This window comes from Pleurodeles waltl, chromosome 3_1, assembly GCF_031143425.1.
Source record: "Pleurodeles waltl isolate 20211129_DDA chromosome 3_1, aPleWal1.hap1.20221129, whole genome shotgun sequence".
NCBI classification, from domain to species: domain Eukaryota; kingdom Metazoa; phylum Chordata; class Amphibia; order Caudata; family Salamandridae; genus Pleurodeles; species Pleurodeles waltl.
Window position 1 is genome coordinate 1,390,755,251 of NC_090440.1, and position 19,286 is coordinate 1,390,774,536.

The following is a 19,286-nucleotide window of genomic DNA, read 5'->3' on the forward strand; positions in this document are numbered from 1 at the left end:
CTCGAGAAGGAGCGCCAGGGGTGTAGAACGGCTTTGGGAGGCCCGCGGTGCGTGCGAGGCCTCCACACATTGGGATCACTACCCCACACGAAACGGCGAAAGCGGGCCAAACTGATTCCAGAGACCTTGTGTGACATTCGGAGGGGATGGTGTTGGGAGAGGGATTTTTAGGGGGGGCCGCTACTATCACTCCGGGCCCCCCACTACCCCAACAGAGGAGTATTTGTTTCCTTTTCTCTCTCCCCCACTGACCACCCCGCCCCCTCCTCTGCCTGCAGCACCATATTATCCGTGCACGGCCTCAGGAGGAGCTGAGTGCCCTCTAGAGATTAATCAACGCTGGACTGGCATGCCAACGAAGGATCCTTAACAGCGCCTGGACTGATCAGGGACCATAGGTAGGCCCCTCAGCGCAAAGTTGCATATTAAAATTAGTCTTCAATACCAAAACGACCAGGCACAATAGGAGGGCGGAATAGCACTGCCATAAGTCGCTTATCATGGTCCGAACCACTTAAGGAGGACACCCCCCCCCCCTTCTTTCTACGTTGATGCTAGTACATACCCTGCTGGGACGGCAGACCTCTGCTCTGGCGATCATTACTGCTGTGAGTAAACAGGAGAAGTTAGTTTGCACCAATGCGAGTGCTGCAACAGAATTGAAGGGACCTTGCCACCTGATCACCCGATAGATCTGTGCAGGAAGTGCCTCTAATCTAACCTGTGGAAGTGGATCCCCCTCCACCCACGACCGCAGTAATCCAGTTAATCAAACACAGAGCAACATCATAAAACAGGGACTATGGCAGGGAAATCGAAGGCTGCTAAAGCCCATGAACGCTCTGCGTTGGGACCAACACCAACTGACCAGCAAACAATGCCCAGCCTGTCCTCTTTAGAATCCACACTACAAGCTCACTCAACCCAATTTGAGAAAATCCTACAGGCAATATTGGACACTAAATCCTCACTAGAAAGTAGAATTGACACAGTGTCCCAAGATCTTAACTTGCTAAGAGTGGATCACCGCAACTTGGTGGAAAGAGTGGGTGCAGCAGAAGGCACATTGAGTGAACTAAACCCACTAGCACAAGAAAATCAAAAGCAGATTCTTCGCTTGGAATCTGAGGTGAAAGTGCTATGGCATAGAGCGGAGGAGGCGAAGAGCAGATCTAGACGCAACAAGGTACGATTCCTGGGGTTCCCTGAAAGATCAGATGGTCAAGACTCTGAACTATTTCTGGAGCAATGGTTAATAAACAAAATCATGATGGGTAGCCCGTCAAAGTTTTTCTCAGTGGAGAGGGCACAAAGGGTGCCGGGGAGACAACCGGCACCAGGAGCACAGCCTAGGCCACTTATAGCACGATGTCTGAACTACAGGGATAGAGATGCTATACCACAACACTTCAGTAATAAAGGCCCTGCCCAGTACGAGGGCTCATCTATTACTGCTTATCCGGATTTCACTCAGGAAGTGCAGAAACAACGTAACTCCTATTTGCGGATTTAACAACCGCTCAGAGAACACAACATTAAATATGCTCTAATGTTCCCCGCTAAATTACGAGTAATTTCAGACGACAAAACACATATTTTTCACTCCCCCGAAGATGCGTGAACATGGCTGCACGCTAAGGGGCTAGCACAACCCCGAGAAGGAACGGGGAAGGAGGAGGAAAGGATCACTCCATCGGGTCAAAGGAAAGCCAGGAAACGTTCTAAGTCACAACCCTCAGTGAACCAGGCCGCGGCCGAGAGGGCTAAGGTATTGCAAGAGACGTCCTTACACACACAGAACTCCTTCAGTACATTGCGGTCCAACGTAAGCGACCACACGGATTCCGACTCAATAAGTTCCGACTCGGCGCTATTGGAAGCACTGAGGGGCCCGAAGGTTACCCCCAGATCAGCAGATGCACTGTGATGAGGTTGGGAGGGGGGGGGGGTTAAAGAGAGTTTATAATTTATTGACTACAGCAGGACTTTTATACGGTATTGATGAAGAAGCTCAAGCCAATACAATTGAGACATGGCCAGCAAGGGTGATATCTAGAGAAGAAGCCCCATTGCTCCGGGTCACTGCTGGGACCGGCAAGCACTGGAGGCGTCGACACTCGCAATTTGTTTTTTAGTTTCTTTTTCACTAAATATTTATATCTTGACCAAAGGTGGAGACGCCCTATAAGGGTCACTTCCAATTGCTATTATGCCTCCCCAGCAGGTACCCGTATGGATACACCCTTTTATTATTAGAAATGTTATGCATGTGATGTTTACGCAAGTTCAAGATTGCAGTGGGGGTTTAGTTGGGATGGGAGGGGGGTGGTTTGAGAGGAAGTTATGTTTCACAGGTCTTTCCAAACAGCGAAATGATGTGATACAACCTGCAGCTGATGTTACTAATATAGAGCGGATGGCAAAATGGGCAGGTGGGAGAGGGGGGGCCGGGGTGCATGGACTAAGATGATTTAAAAGCGTACAAGATAAATTATCAATTGTGTCATGCATGAATACAATATAATTACGTGTAATGTGCGGGGAATGGCGTCTCAGAGTAAAAGATATCGGGTACACGCCCGACTTAAGCGCCAACGAATACACATTGCAATACTCCAGGAGACACACTTACTAGAGGCTGACCTGGGGGGGCTATGGGGACGCTGGGGAGGACAGATAATAGGCACATCATATTCGGCTTATGCCAGGGGGGTACTTATATGGATAGCCCAAGGAGTACCATTTGTGCAGCATATATATAAAATAGATCAAGGGGGCAGATATGTGGTACTGGAAGGGTGTTTGGACGGCAGACAACTCACACTAGTGTGAATCTATGCTCCTAATAGTGCATTGCCTGAATTCCTGCGTACTCTTACACCGGCCCTAATGATCAACACTGAGGCACCGGCAATGTGGGGTGGGGATTTCAACAGCACACCGGATAAAACACTCGATCGTTCCGCCCTGCCTTCGGGGGGATTGACGCACAGACCAGCCGCCGACCCATTGGTGGCATGGGCCGGCGACCTGAGACTATATGATATTTGGTGTAAAAGCCACCCAATACAGCTGGAATACTCATTCTATTCCATACCACACAAAGTGCACAGTAGTATAGATATTATATGGGGCACCCATGAAATATGCTCACTGGTTAAGGAGGTGGAATACTTAGCTAAAACGATATCTGATCACTCACCACTGAGGCTAACGTTGCTTTGGGGAAGGAGAAGATCCATGATACCCACGTGGCGCCTACAAAGGGAAGCCCTCCTAGACCAGGCTTTTAGGGAGAAACTAATGTTAACTATAAAAGATTATTGGGAAATTAATAAGGGTTCCACAGACACTAGAGCAACAGAATGGGACGCCCACAAAGTTATTGTCAGGGGGCACTGTCTGTCTGCTAGCTGGGGGGTTAGGCGCTCATTACACGGTGAAGTTACCACACTAGAAAAAGAACTGAGAAGGCTAGAAAATGCAAGGGCGCAAGATGAAGCATCACAGGAAGAATTAGCGAACACCCGCTTAAAATATAATGAGGCGGATTTGAGACTCCGCCGCCATGACTATAATTATTATCTACTACAGCTGCAGATGGAGGGGGATAGATCAGGGAGACTATTGGCGTGGTTACTCCGTGAGGATCGCCAGCATGCTCCAATAGGGGCTATACGACAATCAGATGGTATTATGGCCACTAGCCAAGAAACAATCAATAAGGCATTTGAAAGTTATTATACAAACCTCTACCGAGGACGGGAATCATGCACTAATATGGGGTCCTTTTTAAGGGGAGCAAACTTAATACAAACTTAATACAACTGTCACGGGCGGACATTGAGGCGCTGGAAGCCCCTCTGGTGATGGTAGAATTAGAGACAGCCATAGCACAGATGGCTAGAAATAAGGTGCCTGGAATAGATGGTTTACCAATAGAATATTATAGCATATACTCCAAACATCTGAAATCACATTTACTAGAGGTGTTCGAAGAGGCATGGACACATAAATTACTTCCATATTCACAGCGAGAAGCATTGATAGTGGTTCTGCCTAAACAAGGACGCGACCCCACAGATGTTAGGTCTTATGGACCACTCTCACTTCTAAATCTGGACTGTAAGATATTAGGTAAAATCCTGGCAAATAGACAAGCCCCCATAATACACACCCTGGTACATGAAGATCAGAATGGGTTTATACCAAAATGTAACACATTCCTGAACATTCGCAGACTGCTGAGCATATTAGGAGATACTGCACCGGAGGCACATGATAGTGTAGCAATATCACTTGATATCGAGAAAGCATTTGATACACTAGGTTGGAATTATTTATTTGCAACGATGCAGAGCATGGGATTTGGGCCCAATTACATAGGCTGGGTACAGACATTATATGCGCAACCCAGGGCCAGAGTAAAAACAGGGGACATTATTTCTGATAGCTTCTCTATCGAAAGAGGTACTAGGCAAGGGTGCCCACTATCTCCTTTACTGTTTGCCATAGCGATGGAACCATTGGCGACTAGATTACGCGAGGAAGGGGAGCGATGGGGAGTGACAGCATCGGGGACTCGCCATATAATTTCGTTATATGCAGATGATGCCCTGATATATGCGAGAAAGTGTAATGAAACTATACCGTTGATGATATCCCTATTATAGGAATTTGGTGCAATATCGGGACTGAAGGTAAACTGGGACAAATCATGTGTGTTCCCACTGACTATATGGCCGATTGAGAACAGGGATTCAATACAAGAGGGGCGCTTGAGATGGTGCTTTGACACCTTCAAGTATTTGGGAATTCATATATATCATAAGCCTGAGGACCTGAGAGATGGGAATTTGGGATGCACACTAAATTCTATGAAGGGATCACTGCGGTTCTGGTGTGCACTACCATTATCGCCACTAGGAAGAGTGGCAATAGCAAATATGTTGCTGCTCCCCGACTGTTATACTTCTTTGCGGCATTACCAGTGTTAGTACCCAAAAGCTTTTTTCAAGAGTTAAATGCAGTCCTACTGAGACTCATATGGGGGAGTGGTAGAGCACGAGTGGCCCTCACCACATTACAACGCCCATTAAATGAGGGGGGACTAGGAGCCCCAAACTTTGAACTGTACTTCGCCTCGGCGCAACTACAGTGGATCCTAAACTGGATACACAGACCTGAATTGACTGAAACCACATGCATCCTGAGGCAGCTGCATGGCAAATCATTGCTGGAGTGGCTATTTAATGCCCAGACGAAAGGGGCAACCAGTAACTTATTGATGATAGCCGCACACGAATGTTGGACAAAATACGTACAAAAGGGCCCAAAAGGAAACCCATATTCCCCCCTCATCTCTTTGGGGCAAATCCCAACGAAGGGGAACATAACCGGCATGTTCTCCACTGTGATTTGGTCGGAAGCAGGCATTTTAACAGTGGGTGACTGCTTTGAGGACGGAAAGCTAATGACGTTTGAAGCTATGAGAGAACTCACTTCAGTAGGAATAGGCCAATTTATAGCATATCATTCTATCTGCCACTTAATTAAAAAGGCATGGCTGTCGGGGGATCGTGAACCCACCACATCCCTTATATTACACCACATGCTTACATATGACAACCAGAATAAAGCTATAACAAACACATACAAAGCCCTAAATACATTCCCCATAAATGGACTAGAAAATGCCAGAAGTCGATGGAACAGTGTACTACCGAACCAACTATCGGTCGAAGAGTGGGCTCAGGTTCTGACTCATACACGTAATGTGTCAAGAAATCCCTGGTTTAGATACACTCAATTCAATTATATACATCAAACATATCTCGCGCCTTCGCGGCTGAAACGCATGTTCCCCAAGACGGACTTCAGGTGTCCCCAATGCGGCTCCCCATCAGCTAATTTCTACCACATGGTTTGGGAGTGTGGCTCCCTGGATGCGGAATGGCAAACGGTAGCATCTGACATATCAGAGATTACAGACTTTATATTCACATTAGATCCTAACTCCTGTCTGCTCTGGGTCAGGAAGAGAGACAAAAAACATAAACACATACACAGGTTTGCAGATCTAGCTTTTGTAATGTATAAAAGGTTAATTGCTATGAATTGGAAAGCCTCTAAGCCACCGGAATTGAAGGCATGGCGTGCCCTGACACTGCGCTGGTCACACGCAGAGTATCAAGCACTACGTAAGATGTCCGATGGTGGCCAGAAACACACCGGGTCTGAGGCCTAGGAAACATTTGTGGCAAAATTGGAGGTAAAAAACAATGAGTGCCCACCATGAAAATATACAAAGATTCGGAATAGTACATAGGACACGAAACAATACATAAATACACATGAAACAAAAACATTCCACAGGGCCACGACATGTATTAGCAGAATAAACAGACGCAAAATAAGTGTGTGACGCCTATCCCGGGCCCCCCCCGACGCAACTGAGGAAAACATGTATAAATAAGAAAATATACGCTACCCGCCTAGAATTAGAACTAGAATGATAATGGAGAGATCAAGTGATTTAACTGTAAGGTGTAAAATATGCCAGATAGATGGAGACAAGACCTGTGTTGTTATGGGTATCGTTATTGTTAATCATGTTATATGCTATGTCGGATTAATCCTAAAGTTTTGTAACAAACTGTAGATGCTAACGTTTGATGTGCAGAAAACAATTTAAAAAAGATGTTTATAAACAAAACAAAAGGTGAGACCTAAAAATGGCCAAACCACCCCTTGTCAAACCACCCCTTCAGGCACTGCCTGATTGCTCTATGTTAGTCCGACCCAGGTTGTACCCCGTGGTCAGTCTGCGACAGAAAATAGGCCCGGGCACTAAAATAAAAGTGATCCCCTTTAGTGAATGTTAGTGCTAAACAAGTATTGGCGAAGCCAATAGGTCTGACATTGGCCACCGGCCTTCTGGCAACTCTTGTTTTGTTTTGTCATGGCTTTTGCAAAACTTGTTGGGACTATGCCGGGCCCTCATTAATCAAAAAATAATCATTTACTAGAAGCAAATAAGTTTATTCGGTCTAAAATAAAACACACACACATTACCAAAGTACACCCTGGTTATGAAGGGAGCTATTTAAAAAGCCAGTCAATCCACCATTGGCTGCAAGCCACCTGCCTGGAAGAACAAAGCAAAGAAGGAAAAAAAGAATAAAAAAGACAAGAAAGAAAGCGAAAAGAAAAGAAAGAATGAAAGAAAGCAAGAAAGGAAGGGAAGAGAAGGCAAACAAAAGAAAGAGATGGAAAGAAAGAAGCAAGAAGAAAATAATGAATAGAAGAAGGCAAGAAAGAAAAAGAGAAGGAAAGAAGGAATGAAAGAATGAAAGAAGGCATGAAGGTAAGACACAAAGAAAGAAGGAATGAAAGAAGGCATGAAACAAGAAAAAAGAAACGAAAGAAGGAAAAAAGAAATTAAGAAAGAAAGAAAGAGAAAGGAAGAAAGGAGAAGGAAAGATAAGGCAGAGAAAGAAAGAAAGAGAAAGGAAGATAGCAGGAAATAAAAAAAGAAAGAGGAGGAAAAGGAATGAAAGAATGTAAGAAAGACAGACAAAAAGAAAGAAAGAAGGAAACGGAGAAAGAGAAGGAGAGAAGGTAAGAAGGATACCATGAAGGCATGAAAGAAAGAAAGACAAGTAAATAAAGACCGAAGAAGGCAACAAAGAATGAGAAAGGCGAACAAGGAATAAAAGAAGGTAAAAAGCAAGAAAGAATAGTAAAGTTAAGGAAAGAAAACAAAAGAGAAAGAAAGAAAGAAGTTAAAAAAAGGCAAAAAAGAAGAATGAAAGAGAGAAGGAAAGAGTAAACGAAAGAGGGAAAGAGAAAAAGAATGAAAGAAGGAAAGATTAAAAGAGGAAAAAGGACTAAACAGAAAATAAGGAATGACAGAAGAAAAGAGGAAGAAAGACAGACAGAAGGAAAGTAAGAAGGAAATAAAGAAAGACAGATAAAAAAAGAGCCCCTACATGTCAGTATAAAATACATATTTTAGTAAAATCAAAAGGTCTTGGCTAACACCAGACCTAATGGCCCATGTCTGCAAATTAGGGCAATTATGAATTTGTAAAGATGTAGAATAAGTGTTTTACAAGGTATTGGAGACTGTATGGTTTTGAGATTGCTGAAGGCAATGTTTCTGGTAATATCAGGGAAATCAACAGTAAATACTGGCCTACCAGGCCATATAACAGCCCTACAAATAGCCAACAATATGGACCACACAGTGACCCATCAAACCAGCCCCTTGAGCACTGCCTGATTGTCCTATGGGTCAGCTGGACCCTGTTTCTAGCAAATGTACGAAGCAGATCAGGTTTGGACGCGTCTGTGGCAGTACAAATAGATTTTATGACATATCCATCCCTGTAAAGGTCACATTTCAGACATCCAGCAGAGGTCCAGGCAGATAAATCATAATGGCACCCAAGGCTGAAGGAGAAAACTCCCTGCTTGTCAAAGCAACGGACTTTTTCTTTTCCAGAAGCAAAGAACACCTTTGTGAGTTTGTTGCAGAAAAATAAAAACAAATGTTGAAAGGGTCAAAACAAAATAAAACATGTGGGCTACTCTGCATTTTCAGTGACAAAAGTGCATTCCCTCTGCATCCACTGTACCCGCAGATGCATTTTCGCCACAGAGATCCCCCGTCAGGCAGGTGGAGATCTCTGTTTATGGTAGGTGGTTGTGCACCAGGGGAGTGCAGGCTAGAGCCTCTGCTGACCTGGTGGTTATCGTGTAAATGACCCTGAATATATCTTGCATGTCAAAATACCCTGTGCCGATGCTCCCTGCAGAGGCAAAGCTCACGGTGACCACCACATTTTGTGATTGCTGGAATTGCCCATCTGTTTAGACAGATTCTAGCTGGGTTCCATCAGTACCACGGGGCCGCTCCCCCTTTACTCTGCCTATATTCTGAAGATAAGATGGGAGCTGATGGTCGCTTTCAATACTATGCACCCATATTTGGCATTGTTAATTACAGTAATTTTAATCAACTACCTCCAATACGTTGGTATACCTGGTTCCCTCTTTGTTTGGTTCCTCATTTTTTCTGGTTAGAGTCAGGCAGGCTCCATGTCTGGATAAATCTCAGAATAATACCCCATTGGTTCTTCTTACTTTGAGACCCTAACACTCTTATAACCTGGCCATTTTATTTGATGTCAATCTGAAGACCACTACCTTTTGGTTGCTCCAGCAAGGTTAAAACTCTGTGTCCTTCAGGCTCATTACTGACCTGATCAAATTTTGAGTACTGTAAAACTGAGGTTATAGTTTTTAAGGATGCAGATGCCTTTACATGGGTTCATGTATTACTGCAGTACCTATTGTCAAGATTTGGGGATTTCTGATTGACAGCAAACTCTTCTTATTTCAACAGGTCCATTCTGTGGCAGAGAAATTTTCTCCACTTGAAAAGTCAGAACAATAATTTTTTGTGACCCACACTAATGCTGTTATTGCTTACTCTTGACTTCATTACTTCAAGTCCATGTTCTTATCCCAGTCCTTACACATTTGAGTGAGTCCTCAGCCCAGAAATAGGTCTCTTTCTTAGCCCTTGAAGAAGAAAAATGTTTTTCCCCATGCAGTTTTATTGTCTTGAAACATCAACTTGCCTTTGTTCAATAAGCTGTGTTGGCCCGCCTCAGGGTTGTATGTAAAAATATCACATTCATAAATATGTACAACATGAGCAACAGCAACTCAAGCTTTTCTAACTCAAAGAATAAGTAAAGAACCGATAGCAGTGGCAGGACAGACACTGCAGTCTTCTCTCACACATACAGGACAGGTACAACACAGGTAGCTAACACACTAAAGAGGAAGGAGAGGAGTTAAATGACAGTTTTATATTCGTTTTAAACAGCCATTAACATACAAGAAGTACAAAACCTCTGGAAGAAGCAGCAACACTCCTTTGGAATTACCATAGATAGATTCCACATTGTATGATAAACAATCGTCTTCCTAATGTGGTATGCTTCAACAATTCCTTACACATTTAGCACTGGGAAACATTCCAGAGTACTACTGTTCTCTATTTATACAGTCGCCTAGATATGGTTTTCCTAGTTGGAGTGGGGGTATTTCCCTTATGTCGACAGTTACTATCTCCTTTTGTTAAACTGTCATACCTATATTAAAATTATATGTGGGTGAGCTCAACATGGTTTTTACCAGTGTCACCCTAAATTAAGTTGAGTAGCAGACCCTGAGATTTGCTTCCTTGCAGAACAGATACAGCATGGCAATAGTTAAACAAGCTTCCCCCTCCCACACAAGGTAGCAAGTGTCATATTCCATTCTCACTTAGGTTCCTGATCGTCCTGCAGCTGTCACTCGAAACCTGCTGTCGTGTTTATTATTTGGCTTTCCACTTATAGAGAAGTAGCAGTTATCCAGTAGGTAACTGTTATTTGAATGAGCACAGCACAAGGAACTATACTCTACAGTCACACAAGTGCCAACTTCTTTGAAAAGGCTCTGATTGCCCCAGAACAAGGCGCTCGGTAATCCTAGCATCAGTACTGCTCCTGTTCAAAATGCTGAGGACCACCACTGCCACAGAACACTTAACAGAGAAAGGAATGGAAAGATAGCCATACTCAGAAAACTGCTAGTAAGTCACCAGTATTTGACTGAAACTGCATGAAAAGATTCCAGCACACCCACACTCCCCTAGATAGATTCAATCACTGCTGTGCTCTTAGCTCCCTTTTCTATTTATCATTCATTCCACACAGTAGCCAATGATAAGATAGGTTTTCTGCAAGAGATAAAGAAGAGCAATATTTTAACTGCCTTGTCTCCACACCACAGCCTTGCACATGTAATCCTCCTATGTGACAGCTTCAATTTCACCCATGACTTAATTAAAATAATAATCTTTTTCGTGTTGTGCAAAGGGTCATGAACCCAAATGCTAGCAAGGAAAATGGACCACCTTAGCACTAGTCGGATAGTAAAAACAGGGTTGTACTACTGACCATCGATCCCCAGAATATCAACCCACACAAATATTGCAGACAGAATATTGAGCAGTAAAATATCAAAAGGTATAGGCATATAGGCATATAGGGAAGTATAGATTTACAATTCCTAACTCTACATCTACTTACCTTGAAGATATATATACATTTATATATATATATATTTTTATATATATATATATATATATATATATATATATATATACATTTGTTACCTAGTGGCAGTCACCGCTAGGTAGTCATAGTTAGGATCTAATTTCTATGTAAAAAGAGTTTTTTTACTTGCTTATGTCTTTGGCACCGCTTGACGAATCTTCACGAAAGTTGCCAAAACCTTTTGCCAGTCACGTCAGCTGTTGTCTGCAAAGTTTCGGGGTAATTCGCCTGAGGGGCAGGGGGGCAGTGAAAAAAGGGGGATCACAATACACTTTTTCCCCATTCTTTTTTCCATAGGCATTTTGAACAGCGATAGCACCAAAACTACTGGATGGAATTACACCAAATTTGGCAGAAAGGGAAGTCCTGGTCCCGAAAACAACCCTTTTTTGTTTTGGTGTAAATCCGTTCAGTAGTTTTTGAGAAATTAGGGGAAAACAAATTTGTACATATAGGGATGCAAAGGATTCATGACCCCTCCCAATCTTGTGCTGAAATCTGAATTGCTGTCAACACTTCAACCAGGAAGTGTTGGCTGCCATCTTCGGACTCGGCAGCCGAGTCCAAGAAAAAAATTGCTCTTGTGGTGGGGTCCCAGATGCCCCCCCCCCCCCCCCGGGCTAAAAAGCTTGTTTTTCAAGCAAAATATTTTTAAAAATACAAAGCACTGGCTCCCGCGCTTCATCTTTTTTAAGCCACGGGTGGACCAAGTCCTGGGGGCATTCTTTTACTCAAGTGCCGGGGAGCCACCTGGCCCTCCGCAGCCCCGGGGACCACCACTTCCTCGGGGCTAAATTAATTACTAATGTGGGAGAGGCCCATTGGCCTTCCAGATAGTTCTGGGGACCACCACCTCCCCAGGACCTTAATCAATTAACAAGTGGGGGGCCATTGGGCCAACCCCTCTGCCCCGGGGATCAACACCTCCCCAGAGCTTCATGAATTAAATAGAGGGGGGGTGCCCAGGGCTTTCTTAGTATTCAATGCAGCGGGCGGTGCGGTGCCCCCACTGCCCCGGGGACCACCACCTTCCTGGGGCAAAAATTTAAAAAAAGTGAATGGGGTTAATTTCAGACCCCAAGTAGCCCTGGTGACCACCACCCCCTAGGGCTATACTTGTTGCAGGAGGGCCGTGCGATCCTCCTCAAGGAGCCAATGATGCCTTGGGGACAGCCACCCCTTAAGGCCGGCTCCTGCTATGTCCCGTGGTACCCACATGTCACAGCAAACACTCTGCTTTTTGTCAGTGGGACGTCTCAAAAAAGTCCCGCTGTCAAAAAGCAAAGTTTTCATATCTGTTTCCTGCATGCAGATATGCGTGCAGGGAACAGAGATGAAAGCTTTGCTTCAGCAACCAGGGAGCTGTTACTGAAAGCAGCTCCTTGGTTGTTGGAGCAATGGGACTGCGTGGGAGGCCTTGAGGCTCCCCCCGCAGTCCCAGACAGCCCGTAAAGGGCACGTAATAAAATATAAAAAAAATAGATAGGGACCGCCTTGAAGGCCATGAGGCTCCCCAGCAGTTCTAGATAGCCCACAAAGGGCTAAAAAAAAAATATAAAAAAAAAAATGAATAGCTCAAGTGTGAAGGTCACAGACCTTCACACTGAGTGTTGAGGGTTCGGGCCCAGCCGGAGTTGTTTCCCTCCTTTATTGGTTTTTTTAAGTGCAAATTTTTAAGGCTAATTCTGAAAAGTGATCTCACTGTATATCATACATCAAAGCCTAAAAAACATTCTATCTCTTTTCCTCTCACTCTCTTTCTCTCTCTCTTTCAATCTCTTTCTCCCACTCACCCACCCACTCAGACACTTATGCACCCAGTCACAGCCTCACTCAGACCCTCATGCACCCATTCACAGACCCACTCAGACAGTTACGCACCCACTCAGACTCTCACACACCCACTCACTGACATCCTCATGCACCCAGTGGGCGCGCAGACTGACGCACACACTAAAACACTGATGTATGCATTTTTACACCCAGACACTCTCACCCCCAGATACACTCTATCACAACTATTCTCATAGCCAGAGAGGCTGCGGCCTACACCCGATCTGCAGGTTGTGTGCTCAGAGGGGTTGGTCGCAGGGTTTGGCTGCAGGCCAGGCCATGTGGCCAACAGCTACCGCACACGGCAAAAGGCCATGCCTGGCAGTTGTTGGATTAAGTAATAGTAATGAAAATTACTATATGTTAAAAAACCCATAGAAATTCACTGAAAAAAACAAAGTTTGGAGGGACGTTATAGTTAGGAAATCGAATTTAAAAAAAACATACAAATTCTAATAAAGAAACAAAAGTTATAAGGATGTTATAGTTAGGCCCACATTTTAAACGTACAAAACCATAGAAATTCACCAGTTATTGTTAGAGTTACCTCAAGTACCTATAACCTGTGCTTATAGTAACTATGACTTGTGCCCTCGCCATACACTGCTAATTACCCCACAAATGATGGCACTCATGACATCTTTGGAAACATCACTGATAATATCAATGTAATATTTGCAGAAATGTTTTTGCCGAAAAAAACTGTGCATGGCAAGGGCACGAGTTATAGTTACCTTAGGGCACAAGTTATTGTTACTTGAGGTCACTCTAACTATAACTGGTGAATTTCTATGGTTTCGTATGTTTAAAATGTGAGCCTACCTATAGCGTCCCTGTAACCCTTGTTTTTTTACATGAGAATATATATATGTATATATATATGTATATATACATATGTATATTCTCACAGAAAATGTAAGGTATGTTTTTGTACGAACAAACTGAACCTTCCCTTCCATTACAGGAGGAAAGGCAGTGACAAGCCAGTGGTCATCCCAGCCTGTCCTCATCACAGTGGACAGGCAGCCAACTGCATGGGATTCACACAAGCAGTTCCCTTAAAAAGCTGCTCCCAATCTCACAGCACAAGTTTCTTGCAGTTGTTACTGCGACTAGTAAATGCAGGGGATTATGTGGGTGGCAACTCTTGCTCTCAGGACCCACAGCATCTTGGAGAAGGGGTGGGGGTGATAGTGATGAACGGCTTTGTTAATTTGGCATAATGATAACAGGCTTACTCTATCCTGTTCTCTGAAGACAGACGGGCTTGCTGTACCCTGTAACAAAAAGATAGACCTGCTTTTCTCATTTACAGCGAGAACATGGTGGTGCTGCTCAGTGTAAATACAGGGGCACTTGCTCTGCTCTGTCCCAGTATAGGTAGATGTGTCTTGGTAGGTCTGCTCAGCCCTACTGTAGTGAGAGAAGGCTTCCTGGACTCTGCCTCAGGGAAGGAAGGCTATGCTGTGGTTCAGTGCTGGTAGGCCCGCCCTACCGTGCACAGTGAAGGCAAAGTAGCTCTACTCTCTCCTGGTCAAGGTAGGGTCGCTTTAGTCTGCCCTATGAAGGTAGACTCACCCTACTATGTCTTAGTAATGGTAGGTTCACCCTACTTTATCCCGGTATGGATAGGTTCTTCTTACCCTGCCCTGATGAATGTAGGGTCATTGTAGTCTGCCCTATGAAGGTAGGCTTACACTTCTCTGTCCTAAAAAGAGAATGTATCCTCTCTCTACTTTGTGAGAATAGGCTTTCTCTAGTGTTTCCCGTGAAGGTTAGGGCTGGACTTGCTTTTTATTCTGCTATGAATTTCCCTGGTGGGCTGGAGTCCTTGGAGGTCGTATTTGGTAGCCCAGGGTCACTTCCGGTGCTTCTGTCAGTATCCTCAGCTCCACAGGGTAAACGGCAGCAGGCACGGGAGGATTCTAGAAAGAAAGAGAAAGAGGTGGCGAGAAGTGTGGTGAGAGAGAGAAAGTGGAGCAATCAGAAAGGGAGGAGAAACATAGGACAGAAGGATAGAGAGAATGGATGAATGACAAGTGAGGGGTAGAGTGAGGGGGGGAAGGAAGCGAGACTGTTTTGAGCATTTTTGCCAGAGCTGCTTGGTGTTAGCCAGTCCAGCTTTGGTGACGATAGGCTTGCTCCACTCTGTGCAATTTAAGATAGTCTATCCCAGCTCTGACCCAGTGCAGGAAGAGGTGATTGGCTATGCCCCACTGGAGGTAGCCTCAATCTCAATCTACTCCATCCAGAAAAGGTATGCTCTCTCAGCTCAGTTGTAACTCCCTTGCATTATTACCCAAAAATAATACATCCGTGTCACTGGGAAGCTACATGTGCCTCTATCAATGAAAACCGACACCAGTTCCAGACTTTACATCCGCAGATTGACTAGTTTCACTCATTTACATTTCTTTCAGGCAAGCAGGCACTCTGGCAAGTAGGCTTATTTAGTTGTCTGTCCCTCCCTCGGTTTCACAGAACAGGAGACTCCCCACTGCCTTACACTTCAGTTAAAGTGTTTCAACTCTCAACCGTCGGGGGGGGAGTGGGGGGGATTATCTTTCGCAGTAGAACTGTTTTCCTTAAATAAATAAAATAAAAGTACGGGCACGTCGTGACCCTCAGATCCCACACTCACACTCGACCACTGATCTGCTCTCTCCCAAGGAAGGGGTTTGTTGTCATCTCGCTCAATAAACTAAACATAGTTTTTCTCCTGCCAGATCGAGTTCCTCAGGCATTTGCATGTTTCTAGAAGTACAATATGCAAGCCTGAATTCTAGGAAAATCGTGTTCCTGTCTTCCCCTCTCGAAGAACGGATGAAGCAGCACGTTGGCGGTGAGGTCTGCCTCCGCGCTGCTTTTAATAAAGCTTTCACCCCCATCACTGCGAACACTTCAGGTGAAATTTCTTGAGCAGGTGGGCGTAACCAGAGCAGGATAGGAAGTTTCCCTTTTCATACATAATGAGAATTAACCCCCGAGCTCTTCTTTCCAAGCTTTCCACCCCTTGCTATTTAAATCCCCCTGCCTTATGGGGTGCTGGTTCGAGGGCAGCTGAACTGGAAAGTGCTTAAAAAGCAAGAGTTGTGTAACGTAATGGGTAGGTAGGTCTGCTGCCTTTGCACTATGGCTACAAGTTCTGTGTAGCCTAATAGGCAGGTCTCTAGGCTCAGAGGATCGAAGAGCTGTGTAACGCCCAGTTTCTAAGGTTAGAAGCCTGGCTGGCGTGGACTGTTCTAGTGGGCCCATGCCTCGCGCTCGCTCACATTCTCTGAATATTCCAGTCTGCGTGTGGGCGGTGCCTCATTGACAGAAGCAGCGAGGTGAATGCTGCAGTGAAGGAGGTCCGTTTGTAACAATTTTAAAAAACCTTCCAAGAAAAGGCACCACTCAGTCCGACGAGCTGGAACAGGAATAATCACATGAAAACATGCAAAGTTACTGGTGGTGTTTATAGTGGCACCTGACACTAAAACAGATGAGAAGACAGTGGAGGAGCTGAGTCTTTTACCTACATTGAGGGCATATATAATAAAGACATAAACCAAAAGTGGAGGGTGTTTCCCAGAACAAGCAGTCACTATGCCCTTTTCCTTAGTGCTCACCAGGCACAGCATATGTGTTCTTATAGAACCCTTAACCCACGGGCTAATCATGTGACATGCTTCATCATCGGGTCCTCACTTGGCGCCAGGTGTATGACGCTGAGTTTTGCGACTCGCAATTTGCGACTCATTTGGGAGTCCCCAATTGCAAGTCGTGAAACCGTATGCACAACAGTGTACTTCACACTGTGTGTGATTCCCAATGGGAATGGCGGCCCTCACAGGGATGGTGGCCTGCTGGGGTCAGCAGACCACCACGTCTGTGACTGCTTTTAAATAAAGCAGTATTTTTTTTAAAAAATGCAGTCATTTTTCGTAAAGGAAAACAGAATGCATTTCAAAAACAAAAATGAAAAGTTTTCATTTTTTCAGAGCAGGCAGTAGTCCGTGGGACCACTCCCTGCTCTGAAAAAATGTTTTTGCATGCATTCACAAAGGGGAAGGGGTCCCTTCCCTTTTGCGAATGGGTTAGCACCAATTTGAGACTGGTGCTAACTGTGATTCTTTTGTGACCGCATTTGCGGTCACAAAAAAATCATACATCAGACTGCGACTCGCAATTAGGAAGGGAACGCCCATTCCTAATTGCGACTCGCAAACCCTTTTTGATATTCGGTAAATAGATTACCAAATCGCAAAAATGGGCCAGTACATACCAAAATGCTTTTTTCAAATCGCAAACGGCACGATTCTGCGAATCGGGCCGTTTGCGACGAGAAAAAAGATATGTACATGTGGCCCCTGGTGAGGTGCTCACCACCTGGTGGTCTCGGCCTTGCGCTGAGAGGGAGCGATTTCATATTCTCTATCTTCTTAGTGAGGTCCTAGGACAGAAAACATCAAAAATATTCTTTAATAAGAGAGACCATCTGATATGGTTAAAACATAACATGACACAATGAGGCATTTAGTGAGCTCATGTGTCTATCTAGGTCAACATGTTTCATCTGCTTCACAAGATCTGCTGATTTCATCAGGACTTCGAAGACCTTTGCACTCCTAACCTATACTGAGCAGAAGTTATGCATCTGCACCCAATCCATGTAAGATTAAGAGATAGTTACCCAACTCTTCTATAATGGGTGAGTTGCTTGAAAACTCGATATTATCCACTTCTAGAATCATGGCAATGCAGATCATCCAAGCCTCGTGGGAGAAAATACAGGGGCATGCTGGGATCAAAGGTTCACACATGCACCATTGCTCAGCTAGGACTTTCCAACCTAGCTCCAAAGACCTCATCTCCCGAATGTGGACCTTTCCCACATAACTGTCCCCCACCCCTCTCATTGGTTTCAGCATATATAATAAAGGACTGTGCTAATGAAGTTGAAAATTAAGTCCGGAGATTGTTGTCAATTGTCACTGTAGTGCAGTGGTCTTCAAACTTTTTAATGCCGCGCCCCCCCAGTTGAAAAATAAAAATCATTGGGCCCCCCCTCAGAATTTTTCACAATTATTTTTTTTAAATGGCAATGTTTAAATAGGTCTAAACCTATTTAAACATTGCAGGTAAGTACTGTTACCTTTTTAAAACTGCAATAACATGCTTCTGCTTAAAACAAAGGCATGTTATCTATATAATAATTCTTTTGGCCAGAGTTTGGCGCCCCCCCTGGGATCACTTGAGGCCCCCCAAGGGGGGCCCGCCCCCCAGTTTGAAGACCTCTGCTGTAGTGTGTAGCTGTTCTCACAAAGGCTTTGTGATGGCTCAACAGCATACACTGCACATGGACCACATCCAGTGTTTCAAACGTAAACATTAAAGTACAAGTACTTAATATTTCAGAGTACCTGATTGCTACTGTGAACCTCCGGTACTCTCTGTTTATAAGTATTGCATCCACTCTGAGAACTTCAAGTACTCTCCTTTTCAAATTAAAGAAGTACAAGTACTGAGTACCTATGAGTACTTGCCCACTTAAAGCACTGCCCGTATCATACAATCGGTTACCTTCCTCACAGTAGTGCTCATTGTGAACATTAATGATATGAGAACAAGAATTACACAACTTTGTACTGTAACTAGCTCGCGATTCGGTTACTTGTGAAAATTATCATTTTCATCCCGAGCTACTGGAATAATGCGGCAGGGAAGCACCAAATTATGTGGCAGGACTGACTAAATTATGCACCATTATGCGGCACATTTTGTTATACTTTTAATTCTTTATTTTGTAACTTTTATATATGGTAATATCACCTGGTCAAAGTTTAACAACCAAGTACAAATAAAGCAACCAAAAGCTGACAAGTTAACCTTCGCAAAGACCTTCCACTGCAAGGAAACCTATCACCACGTTTTTAGTAACTTATGACCAGTTTGAGCTAGGAACATTTTTTTTTATTTCTGAAGATTATTCAGCAGATGGTGGAGTATGTGGCAAATGCATCAAATCCATATTTATGCAGAAAAAGCTGCAGCCGCGGAATCACATAATTCCAGTGGCACTAATTATGCAGGCTTCAGAACCACAGTGGTGTTTTTTGGGCAACAAAGTACAGCAGAAGTGCAAATACAACAAAACTGTATCACACTTTCTATGTAGCCACCTATGTGAAGTCACAAACAATCTTCGTCTGCAAGCTTGATTGTGGTGCATTTGTTTCATGCGCAGCTTTCTTTGTCCACCTGTTCACACAGTACACGTGCATCCCTTTTTGT